The 15,416-nt window shown below is 44.8% G+C and overlaps 1 protein-coding gene across 3 annotated transcripts in view; it reads right to left on the bottom strand.

Moving 5' to 3' along the window:
• DCC (DCC netrin 1 receptor) overlaps nucleotides 1-15,416 on the bottom strand; it is a 1,362,689-nt gene that overhangs the window by 405,545 nt on the left and 941,728 nt on the right. The window lies entirely within an intron of this gene.

The raw sequence follows: 15,416 nt of genomic DNA, 5'->3' as shown, positions 1-15,416 counted from the left end.
CTCCCCCACACAAACTTACCTCAACGAGGAGGGAGGGGAATACAACAGGTGGCTCTTCCCATCCTACCCCTCTGCAAGTGGGGGTTGATGGGATGAGTGGGGTTTGATGGGATGTGGTCGTGGCAGTGGAGACAATCCTTCCCCCTCTTCCTCCTCACCCTCAGAGTTGCCACTGCATTCTCCCACTTTTGCTGAGGTGGGATGGATAGGAAGCCATCACTACTGAATCTTTCAGCAGCAGCTTCTCCTCCTCTCCCTCTCAGTGAATCTACATCCCCCCCCCAAACAGTCCCGTGTCACTGCAGGTGGCTCTTGAAGGAAGTCCTTTCACCAAGTAGGGAGTTTGTATGTATGTATGTATGTATGTATGTATGTATGTATGTATGTATGTATGTATGTATTTAACTTGTATCCTGCTTTTCCTCCAAGGAGCTCAGAGCGGTGAGATACATGACTGGCCCAGAGTCACCCAGTGAGTTTCATAGTTGAATGGGGATTTGAACTCGGGTCTTCCTGAGTCAGTACCTTGCAGTACCACTGTATCTGGAGTCAACATCTCCCATGAGGGCCCTGGGTCTTGGCCATGGACCCTCAGCCAGGGCCCAACTTGGTCAACCCCTGATGCGGAGCCTGCAACAGACAATTAAGCTCACTTCTACCAGGCTTCAGTGTGGTTATCTCTGAACGGAAGTGTGGCTAGCATCTCTGGACCATCTGCAGCCAAGTTTCATAAATATGATACACTTTGAGAACCATGGGCATAATTTTTTTTAAAGTATACCCAATTTTTCCATCATATTATGGCACAAAATGGCTTACAATCCGTGTTCCCTTTAACGGGGATTCCCAGATGTTGTTGAATACAACTCCCAGAATCCCCTGATGAAATGGCTTTTGCATGGGGATTGTGGAAGTTGTAGTCAACCACAACTGCCTGACCTCCTCTCCCCACAGAAGATCCAGACTGCAGCCCTGGGCAGCCAGATCGGCCGCCCACACGACTGCTGGCTCTGTCACTAACCTTGTATAAGAGGAGGGGTAAGTTAGCGTGTTACTCGCTTTGGAGAAACCGGGCCTGCGAGCCCAGTGGTTCTCACATTCTGCCAAAATCGGGCTAGGCTCCCTTAGCCCGATTTTGGCCGATTGTGAGAACAGCCTCAATGTGTTACATAAATAAACATGAAAGAAAAAGAACAAATCTAAACAAGGAGCAGAAAACAAAAAATTAAACTGAACACAAATTACTCTCACAACCTTCATTCCGAACAAAATGCTTTGTGAAAGTCTTCACAGGTTTTGGGAAGAAGAACAGGGTCTTCTTGCAGTGGGAGGGGGATCCAGAGTGTTGGGGCCACCACAGGAAGAGCCACCACTCTTTGTCTCCCAACTAGGGTATAAGCAACTATGAACTGGATTCCTGACAATGCTCCATATATTATGGACATGCCCTGGGAATTACTCCATTCTCTTGAGGACTCCTGAGTTCACCGATAACCACATGAGGAATTAGATGTAATAAACCTTCCCGAATATTCTAGAGCCTCTTCAAAGCAATTCTGTATGAAATCCTTTAACTGGAGATAGTTGAGACTGAACCGACCACTAAGCAGTGGTTCTGTTTCTGCTCCCCACCTCCCGCCCTCAACGTCTGCCTCATTTTTCTCTTGGAGCATTACCTTGTCTCATTATCTCATACCCAAAGCAAGCATCATGCCCCAAGACCAACAAACTTGGACTTTCTTGTAGAACTCAAAACTCCCACTACATTACTAACCCCACTCCAGTCTCAGCTTGTTATCCCTCATTGAGCCCATTACTGCCTCCAGGCAGGCATTTAGGGAGGTTATGCCTTCTCCTGATGATGTTGGCATGGATAAATAGATTTGAGTGTCATCAGCATATTTATAACATCCTGCAACAAATCTCCCAATCTCTTCTGCAACAAATCTTGGCACCAAATATCCTCTGCATCTTTTCCAGTTCTACAATGTCCTTCATCAGATACGGTGACCAGAACTGTATGCAGTACTTCAAATGTGGCCGCACCATGGATTTGTATAAGGGCATTATAATATTAGAATTTCTATTCTCAATCATCTTCCTAATTATTCCTAATATGGAATTGACCTTTTTCAGAACTGCTGCACCCTGAGTCGACACTTTTCCAATTAGCTGCCCACCAAGACCCTCAAATCTCTCTCCTGGTCAGTCACTGACAGCTCAGACTCCATCAGAGTATATGTGGAGCTGGGTTTTTTTGCCCCAATACGCATCACTTTACACTTGCTTACACTGAACCTCATTTGCGATTTTGTCACCCACTTACCCAGTTTGGAAAGATCCTTTTGGAGATGCTCACAATCTGTTTTGGATTTCACTATCCTAAATTGTTTCGTGTCAACTGCAAATTTGGCCACTTTGCTGTTTACCCCAACTTCTAGTTCATTTATGAATAAGTTAAAGAGCACTGGTCCCAGTACAGATCCCTGGGAGACCCCACTTCTTACTTCTCTCCATTGTGAAAACTGTCCATTTCTTTCCTCCCTCTAAGGTCATTTACACAATCAAAAATTGTGTTCTACCCAGGTTTGGGAACTGTGTGTACTCCCAGTTTTTGGTTGTGTGAAAGCAAAGTAGGAGGAAAACCTACTCCTACCTCGCTGCCACACAATACATTCTACCCAGGTTTTCCTCCTACCTTGCTTCCACACAACTGAAAATCGGGAGCACACACAGCTCCCTAACTGGGTAGAACACAGTTTTTGATTGTGTGTATGACCTTTCTGTGTCCAGTCCTTCAACCAGTTACCAATCCACAATTGAACCTGTCTCCTTATCCCATGATGGCTATATCCCATGACTGTTAAGGATCACGGCAAGAGGTCCACACACCCAACTTATGTATATTCCACAGCTTATCTGAAAAGACTGTAGGGGCATAAGCTTATCTGTGTGTCTGGGGACACTTTTTGTAGGGTTCCCAATTGTGCATGCAGAGCCTGTTCCTGTACAGTTTGTATGTGTGTGTGATCTGCTCAAGCACGCAAGTGAGCACACATAAGTTGGGGGTGGATCTGCCACTACAGTCCCACTCCCCCATCTGGGCATACCAGTTGTATCCAATTATCACGAGCAGTCCGTCCAAGTGGGATTGGTGGGAGGGGCAGTACATAAGACACAGGTGCAGCTCATTCCTGCTCTCTTCTTCCCACTCAGGCCAGGTTGCTCTGCCTCGTCTCACCTGCTGCATTAACCCTTGGCATGCTGGCGGAGGGAACGAGGCGAATAACCAGCCCATATGCCATAGGTTAATTAACGAGGTGGTGGGCAAGACAAGGCAGAGCGGGGTGGCCGGGGTGGGGGAAGAGAATGGGAATGAGCTGCACCTGTGGCTTGTTTACTGCCCCCGCCATCCTGTCCATATGGACTGCTACTGCCAATTTTATCATCTGTATTGGAGATCTGTTGCTCTTTTGATGTAGATCTTAACAAAAAACCCAGCCAACAATGTTGGTGCCAACAATTGAATTCTTAATTCACTGACAAACATTTAAAACGGAAGGATATGTCCCTCCCCCCGCCCCTGACAAATTTTTACTTGCCTTGTCTTGGAACTTGTTTGGATCCCCATGAAGATTCTCCAATGGATAATCTTTTGGAGGAACTCTGAAATTTGCATCAAAAATCACTTTTTGAAGGTTTGGATACCTCATTTAAAAAGGCAGCTCTTTTGGGATCAGGCTGAAATTCTGTTAGCTGCTGTAAGTGGCCTAGGCTAGGCATCAATAATGAACCTGATCTCAGCCATCCTGCCAATCTATAAACAGTGAATAGCATTCTCTGCCATTACTAGGGAGGGGAAGGAAGCCCTATTTTACTTTTGCAAGCTGCTAGCAGGCTGGCAGTAAAAACAAAGCACGTTATTCACACAATGTCACAGAAGAGACAAGTACCACTGGTTTCTTTTTTAATACTCTGCAACAGGTTACTTCCTCAATCACTGAAAGTTGTTTATGAGCATCTTCAATCATTTCATTCCTGGTCAAGGAGACTGATCAGGGATTTATCTGTTTCACAATGGTTTCTACAACTCTGTAGACAATGAGTGCTTCTTCACCGCATTGGCCTTGCATAGTCATTTAAACACCTGCCAGAATGCTTTGCTTGTTTCTTTCTACAGGAATGAATAAGCTGACCACGATGGAAAGGAAGCTAGCTAGCAGCCTGATCTGTTATGTTAATGATTTCTGACTGTGGCCCTTTTCAAGGTGCAAAGCACTTCACAATTTTAAGTTCATTTATCCTTATAACAGTCTTGTAGGAGATGGTGGTAAGTCACTCAAAGATCTGCAACAAATTCCACAGCTCAGAAAGGAGCTAAACCCAAGCCACTCCATTTCTGGTCACAAAAGCTACTTACTTCACTATAAAGCTCTGGATTTCATTGACTGTTCCAGAACTTGTTCATGTCATTGACTTGTTCCCCACTTGGATGTGGCACAATTGCTTCCGTTTTCTTTTCAAATCCACAAAATGCAGAATTATAAAAAGGATAAGCAATTCTGACATGTGTTGGCTACTTGACTGATCTAATCTGCCAGTACAAGAACAGAACACTCGACGGCAAGTGTACACACACATGCATGGAAGAGATGTCTTGCTCATCAGGTCATAATAGGGGCACCACAATGTCTCACAAAAACTGTTATTAGAGGCTAAGAGGAGCTGGCATGTCACATACCGGAGAACAGGATAGATGAATTGAGGGCAAGACCCAGCGCTTCTAAATATTACACATCTATATTTATAGATCTCTGTCTTGCTCTAATAAGCCATTACCACGGCAAAGAGAGCATTGTAATAAGAGACATGAGTTGACATTATTGGCCTCTCTCTCTGAGACCCAAGCCCCAGCCTTTCAAGTTGATGCTAAAATAAGGTTTATTTATTTGCATCACTTCAGGATATTGTGATCTGCAGTTCAAGTATGCCAAGAAAAGGAGACAAAGCTGGTTGAAAGTCAAATAACTGCCTTTCTTAAGTCTGTTACTCCGAACTTGTTTGCTAGAGGAAAAGTCATATGGTAGCTGCCTTTGCCTGTGCGGCCTTAACCAAAGGAAGAATCAGAGCCATTGTTTCAAAATTATTCATGCCATAATTATTTCAAGTGGGCATGATCCATCCTCCAGTTGTTGCAACTGCATCTACAAAGTGGAGGAGGGGGGCTCTAAGCTCAACTGAGCCACCTTTTCCCGTCCCTTCCCTTCTTGGCCCAGACCAGACTAATATTGTAATGCCCTTATACAAAATGATGGTGTGGCCACACCTGGAGTACTGCATACAATTCTGGTCACCACATCTAAAAAAGGACACTGTAGAACTGGAAAAGGTGCAGAAGAGGGCAACCAAGATGACCCGGGGCCTAGAGCACCTTTCTTATGAGACAAGGCTACAACACCTGGGGCTGTTTAGTTTAGAAAAAAGGCAGGGAGACATGAGCGAGGTCTATACAATCATGCATGGTGTGGAGAAAGTGGACAGAGAGAAATTCTTCTCCCTCTCACATAACACTAGAACCAGAGGGTCATCCCATGAAATTGATTGCCAGGAAATTTAGGACCAGCAAACAGGAGTACTTTTTCACACAATGCATAATCAACTTGTGGAATTCTCTGCCACAAGATGTGGTGACAGCCAACAACCTGAATGGCTTTAAATGGGGCTTGGATAACTTCATGGAGGAGAGGTCTATCAATGACTACTAGTCAGAGGGCCACCTCCAGCCTCAAGGGCAGGATGCCTCTGAAAACCAGTTGCAGGGGAGTAACAGCAGGATAGAGGGCATGCCCTCAACTCCTGCCTGTAGGCCTCCAGTGGCATCTGGTGGGCCACTGTGTGAAACAGGATGCTGGACTAGATGAGCCTTGGGGCCGATCCACCACGGCTGTTCTTATGATCTTATGACCTACAGGTTTCTCCTGCTGGATGGTAGTAACTTTCAGTTGGGATCCTTGAGAAGAGAAGGGTTGGATGGAGGGCTCTAAGAGAGGTAAGCACCAGTCTTCTGATCCAAGGAATGGGTGGTATATGATTTTCAGTTCTAGGCAGCCACTGAATGTTAAGAGCTGGGAACTAGGAGCTACAGTCGCGGTCAGAACTGAAAAACAAACAAAGAGCCAGGAAATGATGTCTTGGCACACTAAAATCTCACTCTCAACAAGAAACCTTTATTGTGCTTCCCACTGAGGAGAGTCAATGCCCAACCAAGGTGGGGTGTAACAACTCCAGTACAGGATGTCCCCGTTATTCATGAGGGTTCTGTTCCCACCAATTTCCACAGATAATGAAACCAGATAACGAGTCATTGAGTGAACGGGAATTGGAGGTTTAGAAAAAGTCAGGAAAAAGGTGGGAAACGGCAGAAAAAATTGAAAGTGCTCGGCAAGTCTCCATCTGTCCAGCAATGCTGCCAAATATTGTGGGAATTAACCAATTAATTGGTTAAAGATGTATGTGATTAATCAACTAGCAAGTCTTTTATGAGCTAGCAGCCATAAATGCTTTGCTCGGGGGTTTTTTGTAGATACCTTTGTGGAAAGAAACAACTTATTCAAAGGCCAAATGAAACTGATTAAAGTTGCAATCCTGTGCTTGCTTACTTGACAACAAATCCCACTGAACTCAACTGAACTTTAAAAAAATAAGCTAACATGCATAGGGTTGCATGGGAAAGAGAACGAGATCACCCCTGCCCACGTCCAGCGACTCTGCCCCCTCTGTGTGTTTGGGGATTCTCAAACTTGGGTCCCCAGATGCTGGACTACAACTTCCCCCCGCCCCCGGCCCAGAGGTAGTTTGAGAACTGCTGGTGTAATGTCTGAAAACCATTATATACACACAAGCTGTTTCTGTGCAGGCCCTCTCTCTGCCAGAACACCCTGTGGCTGGCACTCTATTCCACACTGCCCCTTCTGGTGACTTGCTGCATTGCAGCAGTTTTTGAGTTTGCAAGCCCTATGTTGGCCCCACCCTGCTCCCATGCAGTCATGAAGAGTATAAGAGGCTTCCATCCTGTTTGACACTGACCTTGCCTCAGTAGCAAGGTGTCCTTAGACTGGTGTGTTTGTTCTGTTGCTTCACCAGTCTGCTTAATGTGATCTCTAGCTTGACCCTAACTCTCCGCTCCAGTCTAAACCCTTCGGCTCCTGATTGTCTACTGAGTTTGACTCCTGGTGTGTGTTTGGATCTCCTAGTCCTGGCGTTGGACTTGTGTCTCCTAGTGACCGCTGCCCATGCATAGCTACCAGGCAAGCTGTCACAAGGCTGGTGACCCTTGGATAGGCAATGTTCCAGCTATGAATAAAGCCTACCCACATACAGTGCCTACATGCCTGGTGTCCTCCAGCCATTAAGACTGAATGCACATAGAAGGTGGGGCCAGCAGGCACAAGTCAGTATTACCCAGCTCCCCTTTTAATGGACAGTTGTTTGAGAATGTCCGGATATTGCTTAAAACTGTGAAAAATATTTGCAGTTGTTTGATGGGAAAGCATTTCCCAAAGTTTCCCAACTAAACCTAAGGAAAAAGGCAACTTATGGTGGATCCTGGACCAGCAGATTTATTTTTTTTTGGGGGGGGGCATATTGGTATCCCAGTCCCTGCACCCAACAGATCTAGCAGCTATCAGCTCTGCTATATACTCCTGTGCAGAATCTCCATAGATTTACTGGGTCAAAGCACGTAATCTAAGAATCTGGCTTCTAGCCAAGTTTATAACGATCACTACTACATACTCATGGATCACAGGAAGCAGGGACAAACATCTGTAGAACTAGAAAAGGTTCAGAGGAGGGCAACCAAGATGATCAGGGGCCTAGAGCACCTTCCTTATAAGGCAAGGATTCAACATGTGGGCCTTTTTAGTTTAGAAAAAAGACGACTGTGGGGAGACATGATAGAGGTCTATAAAATCATGTATGGTGTGGAGAAAGTGGATACAGAGAAATTTTTCTCCCTCTCAAGTAACATTAGAACCATGGGTCATCCCATTAAATTGATTGCCGGGAAATCTAGGACCAACAAACGGAAGCACTTTTTCATACAACACATAATCAACTTGTGGAATTCTCTGCCACAAGATGTGGTGACAGCCAACAACCTGGATGGCTTGAAGAGGGCTTTGGATAACTTCATGGAGGAGAAGTCTATCAATGGCTACTAGTTGGAGGGCTATAGGCCACCTCCAGCCTTGAAGGCAGGATGCCTCTGAGTACCAGTTGCAGGGGAGTAACAGCAGGATGGAGGGCATACCCTCAACTCCTGCCTGTGGCTTCCAACAGCATCTGGTGGGCCACTATGTGAAACAGGATGCTGGATTAGATGGGCCTTGGGCCTGATCCAACTGGGCTGTTCTTATGTCCTTATCTGTGAAGGACACCTGATCCTCATCGCAAATTGCATGCACGCAGTCCAAGTCATACGGGGGGCACCAGGAAGCCTAGTTAACTCCACATTTCTGAGTGCAGTGAAAGCTTTTGCAACACCTGCTGGGGAATCTTGAAATGTGCATTTGGTAGTGTCATGTTTGCAAATGGCATCTTTTCCCAGTGGAGGGGAGGAAATTTAAAAAAATGTTTTCAATCAGGGGCTTTTTGCAGCAGGCCAATAGCAGCCGCTGTAGATGCACCAGGCTCAAAAGTGCAACAGCAGGAGGGGTGGCAGGTGAGGATCGAGAAATGCTGGCAGAGCGGAGCCGGGAAAGCTCAAAAGAGCATCTGGACACACACTATATCTGGCTCCAGCCCCAAGCTAATGGTCTCTCGCTTTCACGAGCACAGGCGAATTAAAAGAGAAAGCAGAGCCCTGCCAGTGCCACAAACTAATTAGCTTTCGACAAATTGGTCTCTTTTCAAGGGTGCACTAATAATATGCATGCATTCTAATTTACACCCCGCCCCCAAATGTATAAACCAAACTCTAGCAATTTTTTGTCTTCTCCTCACAGCACCCAATGGGCTGTTAGTTTTGGCAGATGGGAGTTGGGAAAGCAGAGCAAGTCCAGACTCCAAAGCCAAAATGAAGTTTGAGAATCTCAGGCTCATCCCATTCCCCCAGCTTCTGTCGACCGAACCCAGTGACCATCTGGAGTTGTGTAGTGGCTAGAAGTCCACCGTTCAAATACCCCCTCAGCCATTCTGGCAAGCTGCTCACCCTCAGTCACTCATTGTCAATATGGGGGCATGTGACCCAGCCCAAAAGGGCCCCCAGCTCTGCCTGGGGCCTAAGTGATGCTTCAGCTCTTCCAGCTTGGCCATGGCCTCCAGTGCAGGATATGACACCACCGCTGGGTGCTGGAAGGCTTCGGATTGACCTGAAAGCCAGGGGAAAGGTCAGCAGGAGCAGGGAGGGTGTGGGTGAGCTACTGAGTTGTGAAGGGGTATGAGGGGCATAGTTCTTCTGTGAAGCACAAGAGGGAAAAACATCAAGATGGAGAGAGGGCTGGGGACCAAAAGACTCCCAGAAACAGAGAGAGATGCAATACGGAGTTTACGCACACACACACACACACACACACACACACACACACACACACCGTGCCCAGGCAGAAAAAATGTATTCCCTTCTGCCTAAGTGGATGGAGAAACTCCCTGAAAGATATCCCAGGCTAGGATGAAGGAGCACAGAGGTAGGAGAGAAAGGGCCCAAACTAAAAGAAGTCATGATGAATAACAACAACAAACAAACAAACAAGCAAAAACAACTTTACTGGGAACAGGCTATATTTTGTGATGACATCTATAACAACAACAACAACAGCAACAATACTGATAATAAAATTCAGCCATCCCAGGTCCTTGGGAAGAACTCGATGTGTGGATAAAACAAAGAAGTCAATAACATCTGTCTGATTGTGTAAACAATAATAATAAATTATTTGTTAGCTGCCCCATAACAAATTATTCTCTGGGCAGCTCACAACAGAAGATTAAAACAGACAATAAAACACATAACACATTAAATCACAAAAGACAAAAAATGATAAAATGCTCTGAAACACCATGAGTGAAGGAACTCCCCCCAACACCCACAGATGAGCACTGGGCTCATTCTTGCCTAGAGAAGGGCCAGTCTGTTCGAATTCTCCCATGAAATGGCACTGCCCCGATAACCCCTCACAGGGTGATCATTCTAGTCTAACATATAACGATTACTACCTACTCTCCTAGATTTTGCAAATGATAAAAGGGACGCTAGAGTGGGTTCACACGACCACTGTCTAGCCATGATCATGAGCTAAGGGTGGGTTTACACAACTGCATGTGGTGCTGGCGGGCATGTTGTGTGACGCTGCTAACTGCTGGTTCCCATGCTGCACTTGCAAGATTCGGCTGACTTCTGCCCGACTTCAGCAACCACGAAGTGAAGTTGGGCAGATAAAATAGTTAGAATCTCAGTCATGTGGCAGAGGAACTGGTAGCTGGCAGTTTCACAGGACGTGCCCACCAGGAGTACACACTCGCTGGGAGCCTCTGATTCCTGGTTTACTGACTTGGGTGGTTGTGTGAATCTGCCCTAAGAGAACTGTCAACTCCAAACTACATTTCCCAGGAGGATAATTTGGGGTAAGGAAGCCATGACAGCTGAAGTACTACAAATCCAGCACTGGAGGCCCAGATGTCCCTCCCTCTCCGGAGATGAGAAGAGCCTGAACTCATAAGCCTAGAGAGCACTATTCCTCACCCAAGAGAGCCTGAAGTTTGCATTTAAAGACTAAGCCCCTTGTTGGATATATCTGCCACTCTGATAATCACAGTAAGGTGGCCCGTGCAGTTCTGATCTCTCTTCTCAATGGCATCATCCCAAGGAATGGACTATGGGGGTAAAGGTAAAGTGTGCCGTTGAGTTGGTGTCGACTCCTGGCAACCACAGAGCCCTGTGGTTGTCTTTGGCAGAATACAGAGGGGTTTACCATTGCCTCCTCCCGCGCAGTATGAGATGATGTACTATGGGGGTACTGATGGGAAAATCCCAGAAACATCACCACTGACCAGGATACACAGGCTGACAGACAAACTGGGATGTGGCAGAGCTGTATCTGGCTTGGCCAGAGTGCTGCAGAGCATGGATGCAGGGGGAACAATTTTTGCCACTCTCTCCTGCTTCTATAAGTGCTCTTTGCCCTCCAAAAATGAGGGCTGCATGACCCTCAGTGACAAGTTTTTGAAGGCAAAGAGCACTTAACAGGGACAAGGAAGAGCAGCGAAAATCGCTACACCCTTCCCCCTGTGCACATGCTTTGTTGCTCCATAACACTCTGGCTGGGCTCAGAGCAGCCTTTCTGCACCAGACGCAGCCCCGCGACATCCCAATATGGCTGCTCTCAATGTCAGCCGATGTTCCCTCTCTGAGCCTTGACTCGACATAGGGAAGAGCAGAATATTAAGGGAAAATAATAACTCTGCTATTCGGTAGTTGCAAGGAGGTCACCTACATATTGTTCTGGAAGCCAATTTTTAAAAGTGTGTGTGTGTGTGTGCGCGCATGCGCGTGTGTATGTGTGCGCTGAGCAATAAGCTTTTGAACAGAAGTTGAGAATCAAGAACCAGAAGCCTGGGTCAAGCCAGAGGTCAGAACAGGTGGAGGAGGCAAAACTGGAGAACCACACAGAAACAGTAAAGACTACAGTTGCCCCAACAAAGACCCAACCTGAACAGGAAACTTTTATAGCCCTGCCTGTTGAAGAGAGTCAAGGGCAGGCCTGAAAGAGTGGGGGCCAGTACAATATCTAGGAGTCCTTTATTTTTATTTATTGATTTATTGATTTAACATATTTTTATACCACCCAAAACTCTGGGCAGTTTACAAGAAGATAAAAACAGAAAGTAAAACATTAGTTAAAAACACAAACAAGAAATTTAAAACACAACAATTCCAATTTTTTAAAATAATAGTCTAAAACAACATTAAAACAATATTAATTAAAAGCCAGGGTGAACAGATGCATCTTTAAAAACTTTTTTTAAAGCTGTCATTGATGGGGAGGCTCTTATTTCACTAGGGAGCGCATTCCAAAGCATCGGGGGCACCAACAGAGAAGGCCCGTTTTAGGAAGATGATCCAGCCAGTAACCTTTGTAGATCACCATGTGCGGCAGAGCTGTGGGTTCCCAGTTGTATCCCCAGCAGAAGGGCTGCTTCCTAGTTCCTAAATTTACCAAGAAGCTAGGCCTCTGTTGTATCCAGCTTCAGCCCTCCTGCAGATATTGGCCTACAACTCCCATCATCCCTGACTATTGGCCACTGCAGCTGAGGATACTGGAAGTTGTAGTCCAAAAACAGCTGGAGGGCTGAAGTTGTGCAGCCCTGATTTTAGGCCATGGTTCCATTTTGTCCCAGAGCTGAGCAACTTAAGAAGTGTACAGGGTTTTTTATTTTATTTTTTTAAATAAATACGGTCAGCATCTTCATTTGTTGCTGTGCCAAAATTCTGGCCAATCCTTTTCATTTTTATGCGTGCAAGTGAGAAATCTGCCGATAAGGCTGTAAAGCTTAAATAGGAAGCTCATTGGCCTGAAAATGGCACTTGTGCTCAAAATCCATTATGTAGGCAAACGGAAAGAAATAACTCCAGGATATGATTAATTAAAGTAATAAAAACTCATTATGTAATCATAAATTGTAGGTATGTATCAACTGCTGTCTCATTTCCTATCACTTTAGGTAAGAAAAATGTTGGGTTTCTGGAGCTTGGGAAATAATTATGTGTTGCCAAAAATTATTTTAAAGTAACGCTTCTGCCATTTCATTAAAGAGCAGTAGAGGATTTTTTTTAAGTGTTAGCAGTGACAAGAAGCAGTATGGAACTACAGACATCCAAATTGGTCATCAATGAAACACAAACAGGATGTTCTGTAAACTCAACATGTAAACAAGAATATGAAGGCAACTGTTGAGACACAAGGACAAATATGCAGTATTTAATTTGGTTGTTATTTCTCCTAAAGGAGGAGAACATAAGAACAGCCCTGCTGGATCAGGTCCAAGGCCCATCTTTACAGCGGCGTATCTAGGGAAAATAACGCCTAGGGCGAGCACTGAAATTGTTCCCCCTGTCCAAACATCTGACACCCATCTTTCAGATAACTTTACCATAATATCAGCTGAAAAATACAAGTCAAGCTTGTTAATCTTTTAATATTTCAAAAACTATTTAGCAGTGGACGTAGCCAGACCAGAAAATGCTGGAAAACTACAAATTTCAGTATGTTGGAGCTCATGAAATACCCAAATACTATGTGGAGGTGTACCTGGAAAGCTAAACAGAAGTGCCTGTCTAATTCTCTACTATGCACTGTAGCATCACTATTATATAAGTTTTAAAAATAAATGGAGAATTTGACTTTTCCCAGATACTCTGAAAATAATTAAAGGATATGCAGAGTAAACTGTGTCTCTGCTTGGAATATATTCTAGTATTTCAGAAAGACAGTTAAAATGAGAGAAAGAGAGCAAGAAACTTCCAGTGGGCCTTAATACTAAGGATTTCACACTGATTCAAAGACAAACTCACCATTAATAGCCATATTATTAAGACATCACATTTAACTCACTTATCACAAGAAGCAAAGTAAGAATAAATGAATACAATTCTAGCTTATAAGCTTCAGCTCAGTATTCACAAGCCCTGATTCTCTGTACATAGTGCCAAACTGAATATGTGTACAGTGACTTATATTATATTAATTTTTTTAAAAAAATTACCTGTAGCCCCTTCTGGGGACTTCCTAAAGGCCGCGGGGTGCCCTGCAAAGGTTTCCCCTCCCCCTGTTGGCCTCTAGGGCCTCACAGGGACCATTTGAGCATGTGTGATAGCCATTTTTAATTTTTTTTTAAAAAATGGCCGCTGAAAACAAAATGGCTGCTGCGCATGCTCAAATGGCCACTGTGAGGCCTGGCCTGGCCTAGGGCCTCACAGAGGCCATTTGAGCATGTGCAGTGGCCATTTTATTTTCAGCAGCCATTTTTTTAATTTTTTTAATTTTAGAAAAATGGCGCCTCCACTTCAAGTGGCGCCCGGGGCACGTGCCCTGCCTGCCCCACCCTAGATACACCCCTGCCCATCTAGTCCAGCATCCTGTTCCACACAGTGGCCCACCAGATGTCGCTGGAAGCCTACAGGCAGCAACCACCAAAGTATATTTATTAGTAAATAACATCTACTACAAGCACCACAAAAACCGTTTTTCATTGGAATTCCTGAGTGGATTGCAAAAGCAGGAAGAAAATACCTAGGCACAATAGTCAGGTATGACTGCAGCGTAGAAACTTTCCTCCTATCCCATGAGCCAAGCCCACAAATTTTGGCCATTGGTAACCCCTCATCGGATGTGATTTTGGGCAACATCTACCCCCTCGTTAGAGATGGAAAATAGTTGATAGCTTTATATCACTTCCAGCTTTCTCTATGCTATCACTTCATCTTTATCCCTACCCCAAAACAATGAAGGTTAAATTGCTGTCAAATTTGCACAGAGGAAATGATTAGGGATGTGCATAATTTTTTTGTGATTCGATTCAAGGTTGAATAAAATCAGCCATAGAACATAAACTGAGTAGTACCCCACTGCCTTGCGAGTGGAGGAGGGTGTATTTGGCACATGGCAGTTGACAGTTGGCACTGTCCAAAGACAGTCAAAATGAACAGAACAAACGAAAGTGTATAACGAATCCTTTCACTCAAGGCACAAATGACCAGGCTCAAACTATCATACTTTGGACACATTATGCGAAGACCAAGCTCCCTTGAGAAGTCTATAATGCTGGGGAAAGTTGAAGGAAGGAGAAGAGGATGACCAGCATCAACGTGGATGCACTCAATTACAGCAGCAATGAATGCACCACTGAGAGACCTTAAAGGCCAAGTTGAAGACAGATTATCCTGGAGAGAATCTATCTATGTGGTCACTAAGAGTCGACACTAACTTGACGACACTTAATCAATCAATCAATCATGAATCCTCACAGGGATTCGAGGAAAAGTTATTATAAACTAAAGAATCCAAACACTTGAAAAATAGTGACCACACATTTTGCTCCATAACTCCACATCTACAAGGACTAGAGCTTTGTGTTGCTGTTTTTTAAATGAAAGATGGGAATCTGCGGGAATTAATAGGAGGAACCCAAATCTTGAGTCGATTTAAATCGAATCTGGTGCAATTCGATTTGAGCTCAAATTTGGCCAGGAGTGTCTGGGCAGATTTGCTTTGAGCTCAAATCATCCAAATTGACCAGATTCGGGTAAAATCAATTCAAATTCAAATCGATTTGTACATCCCTGGAAACAGGGGTGTAACAAGGTTGGAGTGCGCCCAAAGACAAAATTTTAAAATGGGCCCCTCGCTGATACACATACA

Source organism: Hemicordylus capensis, chromosome 2, assembly GCF_027244095.1.
Source record: "Hemicordylus capensis ecotype Gifberg chromosome 2, rHemCap1.1.pri, whole genome shotgun sequence".
Classification (NCBI taxonomy): domain Eukaryota; kingdom Metazoa; phylum Chordata; class Lepidosauria; order Squamata; family Cordylidae; genus Hemicordylus; species Hemicordylus capensis.
Note: the sequence above shows the minus strand (reverse complement) of the source record. Positions and strands in the feature narration are given on the sequence as shown.